The sequence below is a fragment of the Calypte anna genome, chromosome 4B (genome assembly GCF_003957555.1).
Source record: "Calypte anna isolate BGI_N300 chromosome 4B, bCalAnn1_v1.p, whole genome shotgun sequence".
NCBI classification, from domain to species: domain Eukaryota; kingdom Metazoa; phylum Chordata; class Aves; order Apodiformes; family Trochilidae; genus Calypte; species Calypte anna.
Window position 1 is genome coordinate 21,443,630 of NC_044249.1, and position 21,924 is coordinate 21,465,553.

Genomic DNA, 21,924 nt, shown 5'->3' on the forward strand with positions numbered 1-21,924 from the left:
ACCTTTCCTGGGAGCCCTGTGTGACACCCAGTGGCAGCAGCTGGGTTATTTATGTAGCTCTGGTCATTGGATGGAAAAACAATGCACAAAATTGTCTCCAGCAGCAGGAGAGAAAAAAATCTAGCACAGAAAACACCATAAAACCTTGTTAAAAAAAACAAAAAAACAACCAAACAAACAAAAAAAACCCCACCACCACCCCCAAAAAAAAACCCAAAAAACCCACCCAAACAAAACAAACACAAAATACCCAACCCATGTTATTTCTTCCCAGTATCTCCTGAGCCTCCTTCAATGGGAAGTGCTGTGAGTCTGCTGCAGTGATTCAAACTTTTCCTCATGCAAAAACTTCCATTCCATTTTAAAGGAAAACACAAAATGTTCCAACCAACCTTTTCCACCCCACCATCTGACACAGCTCCCCCTGAGATGCAACACACAACATGGCATAAACATCCCCCAAACCAGAGAATCCATTTCCTGAGTGGCTGATTCTGCCTTGGAGCTGCTGCTGAAAACACCCAAATGCATCAGGGAGATCTCCTGGGGCCACCTTGCCCTGGGGGGACAGAAAGGAGGAGGGTGCCAATGTGCCAGGTCACAGACACACCACCAGGAAGGAAAATTCATCATCACAAGCTCCTGAGAGGACAGCAGGGATGTGAGAGTCATGATGCTCTTGTGCAAAAGACTGGGTGCTCAAGCAGAAGGTCTTGTAGCAGACTTCAGGTGGAAAAGAGCATCCCATATGCTACTTTTTCTTGTTGGGTCTCTGTGGTTTGCTCCCTTGGGTCAAAATCAGTTTTTTTGTGGCTCCTGCCTTTCCAGGGGCAGTTCTGCTGCCAGTTGTCCCAGTAATAAAGCTTCCAGCTGGTAGTCCTCAGGCAGCACAGATAGGGTGTTGAGTCCATAATCATAGAACCATAAAATCCCAGACTGGTTTGGGCTGGGACCTTCAAGAACATCCAATTCCACCCCTCTGCCATGGTCAGAGACACCTCCCACCATCCCAGGTTGCTCCAAGCCCCATCCAACCTTCAACACTGCCAGGGATGGGGCAGCCACAGCTTCTGGGGGCACACTGGGCAACCAGGGGCTCCAGACCCCCAAATTAAAGAGTTTCTTCTCAATCTTGGCTGCTACCAGCACTGTGGTGGCACCTGGAGATTTGTGGGTCCCTGAGAGATGGAAAAACATCTGTGCACATCATGGGCAGTGTGATGGTGCTGCTGCTGTCAGTATCCCTCCTCCCAGGAAAGCAGAAAGGGAGAAATTATCTCTATCAGCTAGGAGGTGGTAGTGAGGTGGTGGTTGGTGTCTTCTTCATGTACCTGGTGATAGGACAAGATAAAACAGCCTCAAGTCTCACCAGGGGATGCTCAGCTTGGATTTTTAGGAACAACTCATTTACTGAAAGGGTGGCTAAGCACTGGAAGAGGCTGCCCAGGGCAGTGCTGGAGTCCCCATACTTGAAGGTGTTCCAAAAATGTGTAGACACAGCTCCTGGGGACCCAAGGCTTAGTTGGCTGCTGGTGTTGGGTTGATAGTTGGCCTCAGAGGGGTTCTCCAACCCTAATGATTCCATGACCTCCAGCAACAAGCCCAAGGATGGGGCTGAGCCAGGCTGGGAGCTCCAGTTTCAAGTCAGGAGCTGCCTGGGGAGCAGCCAGGAGCTTCAGCAGGTCCCTGAGAAAGGAGCCAACTTTGGCACAAACTGATGCCCAGGTCCTCACCTGGCTTCTTGGGAACCCCCAGGGCTTTGCTGTGAGCCACGAGCACATGGCAGGGGCTGCTCCATGCACACGGGGACAGGGAGGGGACCTCAAGTGTCATTAACTGGCAAAATAAATCCATAAATCCAGGCTCCCCTGTTGGGTTTTATATCTGGAACTAATTTTGTCGTCACCCCGATGAGTGACGAGATAATTGCTGCAGCTGGGCTATTCAGCCTCTTCCAAAGAAACCCTTTCTTTCTTTATTTCCCTTTTTTTTTTTTTTTTTCATTAATTCAGGCAGTGATTACACACCCCGAGCCAAATTTCTCCTGCGTGTAACCCTGTTAAGGCAGAGCCTTTACCCTGGGGATGGGCTGGTTGGTTAAATAGCCTGTTCCCTTTTCTTTGTTGTAGGGGAGACAAAGGAAAAGCTTTATTATTATTATTATTATTATTATTATTATTATTTATTTCCTAAACTGAAAAAAAAAAATATGAAGAAAACCTGATGTCTTCCTGCACAAAACAAGACACTTCAGATGCAATCACAGACAATTCTTGCCCCAGAATTGGGAAAATGGCCAGATTACTGCCTTGAATATCCCTCCCCAATATTCCCTGTGTGCTCGCTGGGGCAAAGGGGAGGAGGAGAGTGTCTGGCCCAGCAGAGATTCTGTGTTTGCATGGCAGAGCTGGGGACAATGACCAGAAACTATTTCCCAACCAGCTGGGAGAGCTTTGGAGTGGAGGAATGCTGGATGCAGAGGAGGGGAGAGCATCAAAGCAAGCTGAGAGTTAAAAAAAAAAAGAGGAGGGGGTAGAAGGGGGGAAAGCTGCCAGAGATAATCACTGTGATAGCATCTGCAAAAGGGGCTGCAAAGCTCTTGGTGTGGATGCTCTGTGGGTTTTTTTTCCCAGCAAACAGCAGGATGCTGTGCTGGCAATGTCGTAATACAAGAGCAGGTCTGAGGTCCAGTGATAGAAAATGAGATTTCATTGGTGTTCCCTTTTCCTAACGGGGAAATAACAACAGGAGGAAGGGGAAATAATACCAGGAGGAAGGGGGATTGGGCACTGAATAGGATGTGGCTGCAAACACTGCCAAGTGGGGTTTGTGTGGATGCAATTCTTATTCAAGCAGCACAGTAATACTCACTGTGCAGTAGCTAAAAGGAAGCTAAAATTAGGATATAAACCACTGCCCTCCAGTGAGAGCACAGAAATAAAAAGGCCCTTTTGTCAAGGGAAGGGTGTGGGGAATCTCCAGTCTTTGACCTTGACTTTGACCTTGTCTGCCTTTCCCCCTTGTGCCATCCTGAGCCTTTTCTCTAGGGTTGTACCTTGCTGGGTCTTTAAAAAGGGAACAATAGGACCTGAGCTGTCGAGTTATAGGGCAATTTATAGCTGTCACCCACCTCAGAGACAAAGGAGCTGGGTTTTTACAGGCTGCTGGCCTCCTGGCAACACTGATTTCCAGCACAGCCCTTCTGCAAAATGCTCCCTTGAAGCCCATTAGATGAGAAGGTACCACTGAGCTCATTAGCAAATATTCTGGCAAGGCTTTGGGCCACCCTGAAGGCAAAGGATAGGAAATCTCACAAAGCCAAATATCCAATTTTTTGGCCCAAAGGGGTGTTTTTACCATGGGGTGTTGCTTTTCTTGTCACAGAGCCCTGTGGCCGTGCTCACCTTGTGCTGATTTTGGGGCCCAAATCTGCCCTCTCTCCATCAGGACTTCCAATTCTGCTGCAAACCCCTGCAGTGTTCTCCCTCCCATTAAAACTAGGACAACATCTTGGAAGCTTGTGTGGGAATCCAGCTTGTTACCAAACCCCCAACAGCTCCAAAGGTGCTGTGAGAGGCTGCAAAATGTACCCTGAGACAAGAGCTTCTGAAAGAGGACACTGAGATCTTCCTTCCACTCAGCCCTGCAGCATCTCCACAGGCAGTGGGAATGATCCATGCATCATCCCAAGGCTCCTGGTGACAATCAGAGGCTCCACTTCAACCATGTCCTTGCAACTCCCCTTGCAACAATAAACGGGATGAGGTTCAACACAGCCAAGTGCCGGGTCCTGCACTTTGGCCACAACAACCCCATGGGGAGCTCCAGGCTGGGCACAGAGTGGCAGAAAGGGACCTGGGAGTCTGGATTGCCAGGAAGCTGAAGAGGAGCCAGCAGTGTGCCCAGGTGGCCAAGAAGGCCAATGGCATCCTGGGCTGGCTCAGGAAGAGCGTGGCCAGCAGGTCCAGGGAAGGGATTCTGCCCCTGTGCTCAGCCCTGGGGAGGCCACAGCTTGAGTCCTGTGTCCAGTTCTGGGCCCCTCAGCTCAGGAAGGAGCTTGAGGTGCTGGAGCAGGTGCAGAGAAGAGCAAGGAGGCTGTGAAGGGATCCAGCAGAATTGCTGTGAGGAAGGGCTGAGGGAGCTGGGGGTGTTGAGGCTGGAGAAGAGGAGGCTCAGGGGAGACCTCATCACTCTCTGCAACTCCCTGAAAGGAGGTTGGAGCCAGGGGGTGGTTGGGCTCTTTTCCCAGGCAACTCTCAGCAAGACAAGAGGGCAGGGTCTCAAGTTGTGCCAGGGGAGGTTTAGGTTGGAGATGAGAAAGAATTTCTTTCTGGAGAGGGTGATCAGGCATTGGAATGGGCTGCCCAGGGAAGTAGTGGATTCTCCGTGTCTGGAGATCTTTCCAAAGAGCCTGGATGTGGCACTGAGTGCCATGGGCTGGGAACTGCAGTGGGAGTGGATCAAGGGTTGGACTTGATGATCTCTGAGGTCCCTTCCAACCCAGCCCATTCTATGATTCTGTGATTCTATAACTCAGCTTCCCCATGGAGAAGCAGGCACGGTGTCCACATCTCCAGGAGGTCCCTTGGTCTCAAAGCATCCACTGATTTTTGGAAAACCCTTCGAGGTTTTGAAAGCCTGGATCTTTGCTGTTCTTCCACCACCCATCCTGGAAGAAACCCTGACAAGATAACTTTGCTGTGATGGATTTGAGAGATGAAGCAAAAATAGCAAATCAGTAGTTTCCTAAAGTCATAGAACCATGGTGTGGTTTGAGCCGGAAAGGACCTTTAGAGGTGATTTCCTCCAACTCTCTCCAGTAAGCAGGGACATCTTCAAGTTACTCAGAGCCCCATCCAACCTGACCTGGGATATTTCCAGGGATGGGGCATCTCCCACCTCTCTGGACAACCTGGGCCAGGGTTTTACCACCCTAATCATACAAAATTCCTTCCTTGTATCTGATCTTCCCAGGCTGACATCAGATGCCTCACTGCTGAGCTCAGGCAGAGGAGAGGGCCAAGGGGATGGAATTTCACTCCTCCTATCCCATTTCAGGGAAAAGGTGATGAAATCACCACACCTTGCTTACCCCACCTTAACATGCAGAGACACCACATCAGCCTCTGCAAAGCTCTGGGTGCAGATGAGTTAAAAGTATCCAAGGGCACATTGGTGGCATCACAATTGTATTGGAAAACCCTCCTGCAATCTGACAGCCACAAGGTCCCCCAGTTCCTCCTGGTGTTCAAAAGCAGCTACAATACTCTCCTTTTAGAAAAATCAAAATAAAAAATTTTAAAAAATAAATAAATAGAAAAAAATTTAAAAAAACCACATGGGAATTCTCATGAAGAAGTTCCAAGAACCATCTCCTGGCCACAGAGAGGGGATTATGGCAGTGGGAGGTGAGGACAACATGGGGACATTTGAGAGAGGTGGTGAGGAGGCTTCAGGACCACATTACACTTGTTCCTCCACTTTAGGAGGTTGGATTTTTTCCCTCTGAATTTGCATTTTCCCTTCTAATTAAGTTCCTTTATTAATTAACATGACCCGAGGAGCCGGTGCTCCAGCACAGACAGAAATGTCAAGGCAAAAACCTCACAGAGGGGGTAGGGATGCACCTCAGAAATATCAAAGGGTTTGAAGCTGGTGACTGGACATTTTTTGACCATGTTTATGATCTCAGGAAGATTCATCCAAAGGGCAGAGGAGGAGACAGCAGGATGAGGCTTGAGAGTCAACTACATGTGCAAAAACCTGACCTGAGCTGGGGGTATTTTCTCCCTAGATGGGCTAAAAAAAACCCAAACCAACACCAAACTTCTGGAATTAACATTCTCATTAGCTTATTACATCATTCTTAACTTAAATGACACCTCAGAAATATTTACTCTGGGAAAGAAATGCCAACCTGAGCACGTTTGGCTCGTGTAGGAAATTCTCAGCACCAGGAAGGTTTTTACCTCTCACTGTCTGAACCCCTAAAGAAATCCTTTCCCTGTAAGTGCTCCCAGCTTTTATGGGCATCAAACGCAGAGGCTGGACCACATTTTCTATTAAATAGCATAAGATATCTCATGGGCTGCTGTGTCTGCATCTCCAGCAGTTTTCTGGCTCTGGATGTTGCTGCTGAGATGCCAGAGCTCCTTGCCCAGAGCTGCTCCAGCTCCTTGCATCGCAGGCACCAGGAGGCAGCAAATACACAAGAAAGGTGCAAAGTCAAAGAGAAAACATTCCCTGGCTGTTGTTTTCCACCCTCTGGCTGGGGGAGGAGCAAGATGGACCATCATGGTCCTGCTTTTAATTGCAGCAGCTCCTTCCTTCTGAGCGTGCAGAGTTTTGCTGGCTCAGGCTCAATCCCTCTCCTTTACCTCCAGGCAAAACCTGACATTTGCTTCCACCCAAAGCATGAGATGCTGCTGGATTTGAGAGCTGGAAACTCTGCAGGAAAAGTACAGGGTGACAGAGTCAGTTTGGTTGGAAAACAAGAGCCTTAAGGTCATGTTTGAAGCCTTGTGCAACTTGGTCTAGTGGGAGGTGTCCCTGCCCATGCCACCATGTCTTGATGATCTTGAAGGTCCCTTCCAACCCAAACCATTCCATGATTCCACAATTCTACCTGATGTGCCCCTTGAAACCTTGCAAGAAATCAGATTATCTGTGTTTTTATTGCTTCTCCAATGTCCCTGTGTTGTGTCAGACCCTTTTCAACAGACCCTTGAGGTACCAGGGCTGAAAAGGTGGAGACAGAATCTCTAGGACTCTCCTTTGGCACACAGTTACACTGAGCATTTCTCTGAAAGGCACAAGTTTGGGATAACCACAAAATCCATGGGATAAAGGGAGTGAATTGTGCTCTCTACTCCAGGAGGGCATCATTGCACCTCTTCATTCCATGTGCACTTGGGTGCAATGCTCTTTATCCATCCATCCATCCAGATATAAATTATGTTGGAATGGGATTTCAGAGATCCATAGAATCCTGGAATGGTTTGGGTTGAAAGACACAGAAATGAAATGAAATGAATGAAATCTCCCTGCAAGGCTGGAGAAGGTTTTAAAACTTCTTGTTTGGAGAAGGGAGGAAAGAAAAACACACAAACAACAAAAAAACCCCATTCATTGTTTGCTTTGACTCATGCCAGGACCATCTGGGATCTGAGCACACAGCACTGAACCATCACACTTCCCATCACCTACAGCTTTGGGAGCTGCTCTGGGAACTTTGGGAACAGGTTGTGCCCCTGAGGCTGGAAAAGTGGGACAGCTGCACTTCTGCTTCAGAGCAACAACAAAATAGAATCTTCAAGAGGCAGAGTCCTGACAGGGGATGAGAGAGGGAAATGAAAAGGAAAAAAATGCCTTCTCCAGGCCCAGAAAGCCCGTGGGGTTGGGCAGGACACTGCTGGCCCAAAGGATGCTTGGAAGGGTCTTGTATATATCACTTGTTCTCCTGTAGGGTCATATCCTTTCAATTTAAAGGGAAAACTCCTCACTAATATTTTTTTTCCCCAGGCTCCTTCCCATCCCTCCAAACCCCTGTGCAATTTTGCTGGATTTACAGGATCTTGTTCTCTGCTGTCCAGGGAGCTTTGGGTGAGTGTTCAGCTCCTGGGCAGCTTTAGCAAGGCCCAGTGATTTATCATCCTCTGAAACACAGACAAATCCACCCTCCAGCCAGGTTTTTTGTGTCCTTTTATGTTGCATTTTGGGTCGTGTTGTTCTGTTCATTGTTTATGGGTTTGGTTTCTTTTTTGCCAGAAGAAGAGCAACCTTCAAGAAGGCTTAAATAACAAATTGCCTGAAATCACAGCCCTGATGATGCTCCTAATGACTCCAAATCCTGTTGTCTCTGGGCAGGAGCACAATAAGAGCTGGTTTCCTTCTGGCTATTTTAAGCCAAGCATCTGGAAGTTTAAGTTAGTGATGAAATAAACTGGTTTATATCTTCTAGGGTGATGGCTTTAGAGAATCACTGTGTTGGTAAATAACCCAGAGACACAAAATCAGGTTATATAAATGAGTCTGTTTCATCTTTCCTCTCCTGGTTTTGATGCCTCTTTGCTAGCTGGGCTCTGCAAAAGCAGAGCCTTTCCTTGGGTTCCAGCTCCACATAGTTTTGTTTTCTCCAGGAGGGATCAATATCCAAATGCCTGGGATTATTGCAGCTTCACCAGTCTGCAGCTGGAGGTCACCTCCAGGTTTGTTCATAAATAAATCATAAAATGTTAGGATTTATCTGGCAAGTGCAAAACGAGGCAAATTCACTGTGGCAGCCAACTTCCAATCTGTTTTTTTCTTCCTGCAGGTTTCTGATCCAGCCGAATGGAGCCCTCTCAGCTCCTCCAAGAAGGGAGATTTAATCCCCTTGCAGTCAGCAGCATCTCAGCATTGGCTTCCAGCCCATCTGACAGCCACCTCCTCTGTCTCATCTCCCACCTGAATGGGCTGGGAGCATCTCTGCAATCTCATTTTTGCTTCCCCTCAGCCATCCTGCCTGAGAACTGAGGTCTCTGGAGCATCATCCAGTGGTCACTTGGCTCATCCCAGGAGGGATTCCCAAGCCCTGGAGATGTGGTGCTGAGGGCCACGGGGCAGGGGTGGCCTTGGCAGTGCTGGGGGAATGGTTGGAGTTGGTGATCATAAAGCTCTTTTCCAACCAAAATGATTCTGTGATTCGTTGAAAGAGACAAAGAGAGGTTTTTTCCTTGCCAACCTGCTGAGAAATCCAGGCTCCAGGTTGCTCCTGCCCTCTGGAATTGCATGGGAATGCCCAAACCCTCCAAGCCTGAACAGCCCATGGAGCAATCCCAGAGATCCAGGGTTCAAAAGGGAATTTTGCTCCCACTGCATCCCAGGGCAAATCAAGGCTCCAATCAGACAGAGCCTCAGATGGACAACTGGAGAGACACTTCCAAGGAGTTTGTCCCCCTGAGTAAGGTTGTTCCACCTGGAGATGAGAAGGATCCAGGGAGACCTCAGAGCACCTTCCAGTGCCTGAAGGGGCTGCAGGAAAGCTGGGGAGGGACTTGGGACAAGGACATGGAGGGATGGGATGAAAGGGAAGGGTTTCCAGCTGCAAGAGGGGGGATGCAGAGGAGATCTTAAGATTAAATTCTTTAATTTGAGGGTGCTGAGCCCCCGGGGTGCCCCCAGAAACTGTGGCTGCCCCATCCCTGGCAGTGCTGAAGGTTGGATGGGGCTTGGAGCACCCTGGGCTGGACAACCTGAAGGTTTAATTAAAATCCAGCTCGGTTAAAAAAAAAAATCTGTAAAGCTCAGGGTGTTCTAAAGGTATCAGAACCTTTTACCATTCAGGAGTGAAGCCTTTTCAGTTTCCCTTTCCAAAGGGCTTTTCATTTCAGCCCCTTATGTAGTGAAAACAAGAAGAGTCAAAATAGAAACAGAACATTTTGACTGACCAGAAGGTTTGGGGGTTTTTCAGTGAGACTCTCTGGGAGAGGTTGCAATGTTTCTTCTGACTCAGAGCCACCTGATTTGGAAGTGTGGCATTTGATTTGATTTGATTCTGTGCTGAAATTGATCTTTCCCTGTAACCTATTGGTGATGAGAGAGGATTTACCTCCTGGGCTTGAGCACAACAGAGTGGAGGAACACACTGCAATCATTTAGGGCAGGAAATAAAGAATATTTTATCTAATGGAGACAGCAATGCACTGGAAAGCTGGAAAATTGGGCTTCTCACCTCCAGCTTTACAGATCTGTAGCAATTCCCAGAGGTGAGTGTCAGGAGGATGGAGCTCTCAGGGATGAGCAATGATGGGACAAGGGATGCAGTTTGGAGCACAAGAGGTTCCCTGTAAACATAAGGAAAAGGTTTTTTTTACTTTGAGGGTGACAGAGCCCTGGCCCAGGCTGCCCAGGGAGGTTGTGGAGTCTCCTGCTCTGGGTACATTCAAACCCCAGCTGGATGTGTTCTGTGTGACCTGATAGAGGTGACCCAGGGGGTTGGATTTGGTGATTTCTTGAGGTCCCTTCCAAGCCCTAACACTGATTTCTGTGATTTTGGAGACAGCATGGATGGCACTGGGGTTGTGAAGCCACCAAGTCTGCAGCTTCATCCAGGAGCCATGCATCCCACCATCCCCTGCCATGGCCCCAAAGTGATCCCTGGACAGGCTCAGGGCTCACAGTGCCAAAATTCCCCAAATGAGTCAATTGGGACACACTGGGAACAACCCCTTTCCTGCCTTCTCTCCATCTTCATGTTCCTAGGACTGTTGGTAGCCCCGAGATGCTCTCTATACATTTTCTTCCTCAGCTGGAAATCAAACCACTTCTCCAGCCTTGATATTTTATTTGTTTCTTTTAGGATTTGATTTTTTATTTATTTTTTTTTTTGAAACAAACTCGATCCTACCTGCATTGCAGTCCTGCAAATGAATCCAGAGGATGCTCAAACACACACGCAGAGGTTGGGTACAGCCTGCACATGAAAACAAACCTGCCAGGCAGAGACCCTGAGTCACTGCTGGGAGAGAGGGAGGGAAAGAAGGGAAAGGGGGGGTTAAAAACACAGCCAGGGAGATCAATGTGTGTGAGTCAGTGCATCAAAAGCACCTGGAGAGAATCCCATCAATAAGAGAGAAATCAACCCCCACTACACCTTTTCCTTCCTCAAACATTGGATGGGGGATGATAAAAGCACCCAAAGGTGATGGGGGGGAGGGGAAAGATGCTGTGAAAGGTGGTTGGCATCTCAGGGTGGGTGTTAACAGGAAAGCAGCAATGGAGGAAGAAAACTTGGGTGTCAAAGGGCCCGAGGATAAAGAGAACCATGAGGAGGTAAGGGAGGGTTCCAGGTGACACCTGGGGATGGGGAAGGCACCTGCAGAACCTCAGCTTCATCCTGGTGCCTCCTCTGGATAAATTTGAAGGGGGGTGGAGAAAAGGGCTGGGAATGCAGGGTGGGGGGAGATGCAAAGAGAGCAGGGAGGGGGAAAGGAAGAGGTTTGTGTTCCCTGCTAAAGGAGAGACAGGTTGGATGGGGCTTGGAGCAACCTAGGCTGGTGGGAGGTGTCCCTGCCCATGGCAAGGGGTTGGAAAAAGATGATCTTGAAGGTCCCTTCCAACCCAAACCATTCTAGGATTCTAAGTTTCATTCCAGAGGACTGAACACCCTTTGTCACCAGCCCTAGCACCCAGGCAACAACATCAGCAATGAAAAGGGCTGGATTGGATAGGATGGGTGTCAGATATCTCCTACATCTTCAGCTCCCATCAGAGTGATTTTAGGGGCAGGAATCTTGGCTGAAAGCTCTTAACCCAATGGGAGCTGCTCAGACCTAAGGGAGCAGGAATTAATCCACAGTATCCTAAGAGGGAAAATAATCACATTTTCCACCAAACATCTCCAGCTTTTTTTTCTTTGGTTTTCCACTTAGATGCTGGAACTGGATGCTTTTGAAGGTCCCTTCCAACCCAAACCATTCTATGATCCTGCCAAGACTGCTCAAGGAGAGGCAGGTTGGATGGGGCTTGGAGCACCCTGGGCTGTGGGAGGTGTCCCTGCCCATGGCAGTGGGGTTGGGAATGGATGAGCTTGAAGGTCCCTTCCAACCCAAACCAGGCTGGGATTCTGTGGGATTCTGTGAAGCACTTTTACACCCTCCTCATCTCCATCACCCAGGAGGGAATGGTTGGCTTGGACTTGCCCTGCCCAGGGAGATGATCACAGCAGGATGAACTCAAATTAAATTATTTTTTTCTTGTTGCTGCTCATCTGCTGCCTGGCACATCCTTTGTCAAGGACTGTGAGAAGGCAGAAGAGTTTTGGAGCCTCATTGCCTGTTCAGCAGTGCTACCAGGAGGCTTTCAGCCACAGCTATCAGGCTGTTTGGCTCAGGTTTAATGTGGAGGAGAGCCCTTGGACATTGCCCATAACATTTACATCCTCTGAGACCAAAGGAAGGATGATCCAAGGGGTAACAGGCAGCAAATGAGTCCTGAAAGGTTTGGGCCTGCAAGATAAGGAGGAATTATCAAGAAGTGATAAGCAAAGAAGCAAAAAGCTGAGGAGCTGGGTGATGGCTTGGGGTGAAACCCCCAGGAGCCATCCCTGGCTGGATGTCAGGCATCAGACAGTCCAGGTGAGAGAAAAAAAGGGATTGAAAGGGAATTTCAACCAAGTCATTGCCCATTTTATCCCCTGCTTTCAGCCCTGTTCAGAAAGAAAAAGAAAAAAAACACACCAAAAAGCAACAGTGATCTCCTTTGTCTCCCCACATTAAATATTTTGCCTCCTTAAATCAAGGCAAATGAAATTCCAGTTTTTCTTTCAGTCCTCCAGCAGCTATTTTGTCTCCCGTGGAAGAAAAGGGCTGGGAATACATTAACATAGAAATGCACCTGAGCTGAGCCCCAGTTAAAGACAAGGAGATTTCTGCCTGGTGCAGCTGGAGCAATTAGCACATCTTGGAGGCAAGAAAATTGGTCTGGGACAGAGAAAAAAGGAGGAGAAAAAAAAAAAAAGAGATGGGTGTCTTCAATTCAGCTGGGTGACAGCTCTCAATTAACACAGAATAAAGGTTTCTTGCAATTTCAGCTTTCTCCTCCACACCTCTGTAATGCAGAGAGGGAGAAGATGAGAACAGAGACATTCCAGGCACACCTCGAGCTGTTGATGTTCTTCTTCCTCTTCTTCCATCCTTGGGACTGAGGTAATATTTATTTTTATTTTGTTTTTACTCAGGTAGTTAAATGAGAACATCTCAGGCTTGGTTGCATTTGACACAAGTTGTATCCATGGGAGCTTCTTCCTTTCCCTCTGGACTGTGGGGGGAGAATCCCAGAGTCACTGAATGCTTGGGGTTGGAAGGGACCTTAAAAACCATCCAGTTCCCAAGCCCCATCCAACCTTCAACACTGCCAGGGATGGGGCAGCCACAGCTTCTGGAGGCAACCAGGGGCTCTGCACCCTCACCCCAAACAATTTCTTCCTAAAATCTCCCCCCAGTCTCCCCTCTGTCAATTTAAATCCATTCCCCTTCATCCCATCCCTCCAGTCCCTTGTCCCAAGTCCCTCCCCAGCTTTCCTGGAGCCCTTCAGGTTGATAGAGAGGTGCAAACTCCAAGGTTTGCTTCTCCTCTAGGTTTCTGCCCATGGAAGGAATGTTAGTAAATTCTTTTTCCCTTGATCTAACCCAGCTGGTTTTCCCCTCCTGAGTCACTTGCAGCTCAGCAAAAGCAGCCATGGCCAACCCAAACTCAGCTGAAAGCAAACCCAACCTCAAGACTTCAACCTCCCTTCTTGAAGAGCATCCTTGCTCTTCGTCTCTTCCCCTCTCAAGTGGGATCAGGGGAAAAAAAAACCCCAAAAAATCTTTTTTTCCCCTTTAATTCTAGAATTTACATAATTTTTGGCTTCTCTGAGCTGGAGCAGTTCTGACCTTCCATGGGCCAGATCTCTGGCAGATAAAAGAAGAGTTCCTGTTGGCTTTATTCACAGCTTTTGAAGCTGAAAGGGATTGTTGTGGTTGTGTAACTGCCCCCTGCTCCCCCCAGAAAACAATTCAAGCCCTGAGATATAGCTAAATTTATTTGCATTTCAAACAGGGAAGTTTCAGATGGGAAGATCCCTACACATGGCCAGGTTGGATCAACTATGGAACTGGATCATCTGGAAGGGTCCAACCCATGCTAAGCTTCTATGTTTCTACAAGGTGCTCTAGGCTTACTCATGGGATACTCCTGGTTTTCTAACCCCACCTTTCCAACCCAATCTCTTCCCCTTCCACTCCCCCATCCTTCCAGGAAGCTTTTTGGTGTCTGTTCTGGTTTCAAGTGAACCAGATCCTACTGAAGGGCCCAAATCTCCTGGTGCAGAGCCCTGCACTGCTCCACCAGGCAGCATTTTGGGCTCCATGTCAGGAAAACGTTTAATTTTACTTACAGGTTTACTACAGGTTTAATTTTAAAGCCTTGCTCCTTCCCCTGTGCAGGTTTTACTTTCTCCAGCCAGTGCTGAGCAAACACCAGCTTCAAGTTTTAGGGCATTCATCAGGATTTTTTTTTCTGCACCCTGAACTCCCTAAAAGTGCTTTTAATTTCTTCCCAGCAAACAAGTTGCTGTGGTTAATAAAACATGAACTCCACCTCGAAGGACCCCCAGCATCCTTTGATTCGTGCTCCTTGAGCAGGAATTGAGCTGCCTTGAGTTGTCCTTGAAGAGGAGCAGTGGAAAGGGGACAGAATAACTTCATGCAGCTGCTGGCACTAAATTATTAAAACCTTTATGAATACAACATATTATCCCACTGCCTTCAGGCATTTTCTGTTCCTTTTGTGCTTTCAAAGCAATTAATCCTGCAACCACTCATCACTCCCCCAGACACTCTTGCAAGTCTGGAGAACATCTGAAAAAGGAAGAAATGGCCTGCAGGATGGGACCATCCTCAGCAGGGTGTTTGCTGGGCTTGTGCTATTGGAAACTGCAAGTTCCCCATGCTGGGACTCTCATCCCTTTTCTTGGAGAGCTGCTCCTGGCTGCTGGAATCTGCATCCTCCTCTCCAGCCTCCATCTTCTGTTCATCACATTGTCCCCAGCTTCCTCAGCTCTGGGACCCCTCAACCCCTCACTTCTTTGTCACTCCTTGTCTTCTTCCCAAGAACCCAACAGAAAATTCTGCTGGATTTTTTTTTAAGTTCATTTTGTAACTTCCCCCCCCTCCAGAAATCAAAATCTTCATTTATTTCTCTGCTCCTCAGGAATCTTTCACTTGATGCCAAACCCCATGGGGTCCCTCTACAGCACCCAAAGGGTCCAGTTCTCTGTAGCCTCCCTGCTTATCTACCTGGTGGCAGATCTGGACCAGGGTGCTGCTCTGGGACCCTCTCCAGGGAGATCCCAGGCTCCCAGACAGAGGTGGGAGCTGAGGGATGCTCTTCACCATCTCTCTGCTGACACTGGGCACTTTCCTGTGGATAATGAAAGAAAAAAGAGAAGAATGCTCTGATTTCCTCTCTTATAGGAGAACATCATCAGGTAGAGCTCTTCCCAGCATCACCCTGGGGAATACTTAGGTGCTTGGATGGCTTCATCAGGACAGATCATAGAAAAGACCTGATCCATGTCAAGATACCAGCCTGCCTTGCTATGGAGGGGGAGAAATGATTTAAATCCACTGCTGTGTGGATTGTAGGGACCCTAAAGCTGTCCCTCTAGACTGTAGGATGGGATGAAGGGGTCCCATGGACCTTCACAGCACCCCAAAGAATTTCTCCTTCCCATCTCCTCTCCATCTCCCCTCTTGCAGCTGGAAACCCTTTGTTCCATCACCCCACATCCTTATCCAAAAGCCCTCCCCAGCTTTCCTGCAGCCCCTTCAGGCACTGGAAGGTGCTCTAAGATCTCCCTGGAGCCTTCTCCAGGCTGAACACCCCCAAATCTCAGCCTGGCTCAGAGCAGAGCAGCTCCAGCCCTGGGTCAGAGCCAGGGTTAGGTTGGTGCAGCCACCACTGACTTTTCCAGGGCTTCACCAGTTGCTTCAGCAAACTCTCTGCCCAGATTCTGCAGGGCTGCTGCCTGCCAAAAATAATCTGGCTTGATCTGTAAACAGCTTCAGCTCCTAATTTTGGCAAATTTCTCCTTGCTGAGGAAGCTGCTCCTGGCTGCAGCACAGCTTGTGGAACTTGGGCTTCTCCAAAAAAAATGTCCTGGTGGGCTGCAAAGCCTCCTCCCAGCAACACAGGAGGGAACAATGTGGCTGGGACAGGGTCTTGGAGCCATCAGCCAAATCCCCTGAGGAGCTGAAGCTGAGCTCAGCTGGAAGGAGCTACGGATCCATCCCATGCCCAAGGGGGTGATGACATCCAGCTCTGAACAGAAGGTTGGAAGGGGATGAGATGGAGCCACTGGCTTTGCACATTCCAGAGGAAACCCCTGGCAGCTGGGATGGGGTTCCAGAGGAGGAGGAGAAGCTGGAAAGCACCACTCCATGGAGAACCATCCAGGAGAGAGGTGGTGGCAATGCCTGCTTGGCTGCTCCTGGCCCTGCTAGGAGCAGTGGGGTTTGCAGAGCAGCCAGGAGATGGAGCCCAAAGCACCAAGGATGGAGCATCCCTGCTAGAGCAGGATGAATGGAACCCCTGAGCTGCTCTGGGGATGCTCTGGTGAGAGGTGGCCTTGGGCATCCTCAGTATGGGGGCTGGCAGGATGGTTCAGGTCACCTCCCCATCTTCTCAAGCATCTTGGGATGAAGCCATCTTTCTCATTTGTGCCTCCCTCCAGAGGGAAGAACTCCTGGGTTATTGGACCTTATTCCTGGTGCCAAGTGTTAAAGAGAAGGAAAATCCTTCCCAGAGCCCAAGGACCTGGTTTGGAGTTGGTCACTAATATCCCATGAAGCAACAAGGACTGGATTTCACCAGGCAGTGTTTTATCCTTCTCACAGGAAAGCAGGATTTACCCCTGGCCTGGGATGTCTGACCAGTGCTGCTCAGATGTTCTGCAGAAACTTAAACTCCTTCAACCCTGCTTCAGCCAGGACATGGTTAGACTGTGGTGGGTTTCAGTGAAGCTGTCCAAGACAGATTGTCCACACAGAGTCATAGAATCCCAGACTGGTTTGGAAGGGACCTTCAAGATCATCCATTTGATGATCCCCCTGCCATGGGCAGGGACACCTCCCACCAGCCCAGGGTGCTCCAAGCCCCATCCAGCCTTCAACACTGCCAGGGATGGGGCAGCCACAGCTTCTGGGGCCAACCAGGGGCTCAGCATCCTCACACCAAACAATTTCTTCCTAAAATCCAATCTTAATCTCCCCTCTTTCAGCTTGGGACCACCCTCCCTCTTCCCATCCCTCCCTGCCCTTTTCCAAAGTCCCTCCCCAGCTTTCCTCTAGCTCCCCTTTCACATGCTCAGCTTCACAAACATCCTCTGTTGACCAGGAGGATGCTCTGAGCAAGGAACTGGGAGCAATGGTCCCATCCCCAGCACGTGGGCTTCAGGCTGACTCCAGGATCAAACATCCCTTGGAGATTCCTGCTCCCCGCAGCTCCCTCCAGGGGGGATCACCCCGGCACATCCCACCCACCCATGGGGCCCCCTGCTCATAATGCCCTTTTATAAGGCTTCACAAAACCCTTCTTGGTTCCCATCCAGGCTCCTAAGAAAGGTTGCCAAGGGTGGCTCTGCAAACAATAAGGGGCCTCTGTCTGGAAGGCGGCTGCAGTCACAAATGGGGTTTTTGTGACCTCCAAAGGAAAACAGCTCCTTCTTTCCCAGCAGATCTCCTCCTTCTGGGTCTTCCAGCCACATCTGATGGCTGAAGCACACAAGGGCCTTTCTGCTCCCAGCCTGGCAGCAATGATGCTGCTCTGGGGGAAGCAATCTGCTCCCCTCTCCAGCTGAATCCTTGCTGCAAGCTTTTCCACTGCTTGTGGAGCCCCAGAGCCTCCAAGCGTGGTTGGCATCACCTGCAATGCTCCTCACAAGGTGATTCTGGCAAGGGATTCAACAAGCTGGATGGAAATCCTGCTGGAAATCCTCCTGATGTGGGTCCTCCCCAAGCGTGGCAGCAGACCAGGCTGCACTTGGCCTCCTGTGCCAAGAGAGCTCCCAAAAAAAAGGTTCCCAGAGAGGGAGAAGATCTTCTGGGTGCAGCTCCTAAAAGCACAAAGTCACTCAGCTGCAGCACATTGATGCCACCAGCAAAAGGACAGTGGGTCCCCAAGCTTCTGGCAGTGAGGGGAGGTGTCTTGAATAGAGAGGGATCACTATGCAAGGGAATTTTGGTTATATTAAATAAATGAGGGATTTAGTGTTAAATATTTCACTATGGGGGTGCTGAGCCCCTGGTTGCCCCCAGAAGCTGTGGCTGCCCCATCCCTGGCAGTGTTGAAGGTTGGATGGGGCTTGGAGCACCCTGGGCTGGTGGGAGGTGTCCCTGCCCATGGCAGGGGGGGTGGGAATGGATGATCTTGAAGGTCCCTTCCAACCCAAACCATCCTGGGATTCCATGCTTCTATGGTTCCTGGGAAGAGTTTCACCCTTGGGTTCTGAGGGAAGCATTTTGGGGCTGCCTAGGCATGGAAAAGTTAATACTTGGAGTTCCCATGGTGGATTGGAGATAAACTCAGGTTTTTCTTTCCTGGGTTGAACTTCTTTAGCCTGGGAACTCCACTCTGAAGGCAGAGAGAGCAGGAGGTGTAAAGCTGTGTTGCTGCACATTCCTCTGACTGATTCTTCTCAACCCAGAATGTGTTTTCCCCATCTCATTCCCTGAAGAACAACATCACCCACCCATTAACCCAGGTGGCTGAACACATGCTTTATGTTTTCCCCTCAGCCAACACCAACCAAACAAACCCAGGTGACCCAGGAATGACAAGTAAAGTGGTGACACTCCCTCAGCAACCCTGTTCCCTGATCAAGAGATCCCACCACAGCAGGATGGATTGTCCTACAGGAAGGAATTAGACCTGGCTTGTGAGAAACCCTGATACAGGCTGAAATAAATCCCTGCAAGGAACCATCAGGCCTGAGGATGGCCCTGAATCCCCCATGGCTGGGGAGTGAGCAAGCATCATCCCAAAGGGTGACCATCATCCCCAGAATGAGTTTAGTGGCTTCCCTAGACAAGGGGATGCTTCAGCAAAGCCATCCTGTGAGTCTTTGCCTCCTTTCCTGATAAAATTAGGTGGATTTGGTGATAGAGACCAGGGACACCTTGACACTGCCCCTTGCAAGACCTCCAGAACAATTGTGGGATATCCTGGCATTAACCACTGCTGCCCATGGAGAGGAATCTCTGTCTGTGCTGCCCACTGGGGCAAATAGCCCAGAAACCCACAAGATTCCCAATATTTTTCTTGGTGCATGTGAAATGCACTCGACCCTGATGGTCAGAGATGCCAAGGGTGGTGTGGGTGTAGGAGATGGGGAGGAGGATGGAGTCAGTGGCACCTGGAAATACTCAGGGTCAGGAAAAACCCCTAAAGAAGACCTCCAAGACATGGAATAAAATATAAAAGTAAAATAAAATAAAATAATAAAAACCCAAACAATGGGTCTTGTGTTAATCCTGCAGTTTTCCTTTGGAAATCCCTGAGTCCAGGGTAGGAGAGGGTTAAGAGAAAGCTGAGAGCCAGGCCTGCCCTCTCTGACTCCATGGGATGCTCCAAAGGATGAGCTGAAATCTCCCCAAAAACGGCCTCTTCCCCTTGTGACCAGGCTCAAAAGAGAAGGTTTCTCATCACTGGAGTCAATTCTTCCAGGATGGCAAGGAGGGGCATTTTCATGGCTGATTAGCTCTGGAAAGCTGAGGCCAATTCAGCTGTTACAAGGAGATTTATTGTGCTCCTGCCTTGCTAGAGCAGGCAACCAGCAGGGCTCAGCAGATGTCTGGAGCAGGAGCCACCAAAAATAGACCCAGCTGTGGCCTGAAGAACATAAAAAAAAGCTTCAAAGCCAGGCTTGAAGCCCTGGAGTTTCTTGCTTGTTGTCCTGGCTGTGTGTTTGATGCCTTCATCCACCTGAGAGCAGAGCTGGAGAAGTGGGGCAGGGAAGTGAAGCCCTAACAAAATGATGCTCTAGTGGTCAGAGCTGCTGTCTAATCATTTATTTCCAAGCCCCAAATATTGCTGGTTTGAGCTGCTTGGAGGAAGAAGGGGGAAGGTTGGATGGGGTGATTTCTCCTAACTTGAATTTTTCCTCCAATTCCACACAGTTCTGTCCAGAAGCCAACACACCCCTGGATTCTGTGTGTGTCCTGGATCTATAACCATGCATCCTCAGACATTTCCTCCCCCCTAGCTCCCAAACACTTCCTCTGATGCTGTGATTATCCCAGGGCTTGATTATCCCAATTACACCACGCTCAACTATTTTGCACTCAGGTGCAGGAGGCATTGGGAGAACTGGTTGCAACTGCAGACCAGTAACTCCTTACTGGTTTGGCCTCTCACCATAGGAGGAAGCAAAAGGGGCTGATGTAATCTAATAGCCAAACTCCTCCTGTGCTGGTCCAACAGGGCACGGGCAAGCCCATGGGCAAGTTTCACTCTCATGAAGCTGCAGGCACAGGTTTAACTACTCAGATTTAACTACCCAAACTTAACCAGGCACTCCCCTGGAAGTCAGCTGGACCACTCACCCTCTTAATTACAAGTGTAAAAAGTTTGGATAAGTTCAATAAACTTGGTTTAAGTGCCAGGTTCCAGATCCCAGGTTGTTTGCTGGAGGTGGCTGAACAACAGGTTTACTGCAAACACTCAGCCAATTATTCAGTTGATTAAAACCTCCCTAATTTCACCCAGGGAAGGCAGCAGCCAAGCCCATGTCAGCCTCAGTTCTCTTTTTGCTTGTCCAGAGGAAAAGGAGCAGCTCTACCCCAGGTGATGCTCTTAGGCTGGTGTCAAACAGGAGGCACCTTCCTAAAATCCTCCAGTCCCAGGCTGGTTTGGGATGGAAGGGACCTTTAAGATCACCCAGTCCCAACCCCTTTTCCCTGGGCAAGAACACCTCCCACCAAACCAGTTTGCTCCAAGCCCCATCCAACCTGGGGATTGGCTTCCAAAGCTGGCTGGACATTGTTCTGAAGCCTGGAGGCTTCCTGTGCAATCTGCAGGACATCTCAAGAGCTCCCAAACCCCAGACAAGAGAATTTAGCAGGTATTTTAACTGAGTTCCCTCAGCCCTGAACACAGGGAGATCCAGAGCACTTCTGGTACATCAGCACCTGGGGTAAATCTGGCCTGAGCAAGGTGCAAGAGGGGGAAAAGTAATTTTCAGGGGCATGAGCACTCAGGGGGTAGTATTAAAAACAGATAATAAGGCTTGGGAAGAAAGGTGATAGTGATGGAGAACTGCCCAAATCCTTGACTCATGTGTTTCTCTTCTTCTAAAAGTCAGAATGAGGGTATTTGTGCTTTCAGAGACCATTTTTTTAATGCTCTCTCTTTTCTCCACCATGAAGCCAAGCTCCTCAGAGCTGCTACCACAGAGCTTGTGGACCAGAAGTCCCACATGGCCCAGAATGTGCTGGAGCTGGAGATGTGGAGCCCTGGGACTGGTTTTGTTGGGAATATCCAGGAGTCAGCTGTGGAAAGGACTGGCTTTTTTAGCAGGGTGTTTTTATGTACAGCCACAGCAGGAGTGGCTTTCCTGAGAGCTACTGAAGGACATTCTGAGCTTTAACCAAGGGGCTGGTGCCTGATTTACCCCATCCAGCCCTGCTCCATCCCCAGGGAGCTGTGTCAGGGAGGAGTGAGTGTGCAAGAGGTGTACACTCCAGATGGTTTTGGGTTTTTTTATTTTTTTGGACATGAGGCCACCAAAACCACCCTGAAGCCCAAGGTTGGTACCTCCTGCCAGTGCTGCTTCCCTGCTCACAGCCAGCTCAGAGCCAGGGAAGGTGGTTAAGGCTTCAAGCAGTGAGAAAAGAAAGATTAGCATCTTCTCCCAGACAGTGAATAACACCCAGTTGTCTTTCCCAGGAGCTAGAAGGGGTCAAGCTGATGTGTGAGGAAGAGGGAGGACTGGGGACTGTTTGGGTTTCAGTCCCTCTGTTGCTTATTTCCCACTGGTGGAAGGGCTGGGGCTGAGGACTGCAGGGGCTCTGTCTGTGCTGCATCCCTGGAGTGGTGTCTGACCTCTGTCATCCCTCTGATGGGGCAACTCTGGTTCCTGGGTGCTGAAAGCTGCCCCAGGGACAGCAGCAGTGCCATGGGGCCATGCTGAGGGAAGGTGTTTCCCTCCTGAGTCAGCCAGAGCCAGGTCCCAGGCCAGCAATTCCATTTATTTCCTTGTAGCTGCATCCATGAGGGTTGTTGGTGGTGTTTGACTCCCTCTGGAAAGGGCAAAAAGCAAGGAACTGGGGAGTTTGCAAACACCCAGCAAATCAGACAGGGGAAAAGGAGATGATGGGGAGGCAGGAATGCCACAGCATCTCCTTC

At 49.3% G+C, this 21,924-nt stretch overlaps 1 long non-coding RNA gene across 1 annotated transcript; it reads left to right on the top strand.

Annotated features, from left to right (window-relative positions):
• The first annotated feature begins 7,376 nt into the window (after positions 1 to 7,376).
• LOC115598329 lies at positions 7,377 to 8,351 on the top strand. The gene is made up of 3 exons (XR_003987572.1): positions 7,377 to 7,435; positions 7,522 to 7,602; positions 8,315 to 8,351. It is a non-coding gene; the product is annotated as an uncharacterized LOC115598329 (long non-coding RNA).
• Positions 8,352 to 21,924: the final 13,573 nt, after the last annotated feature.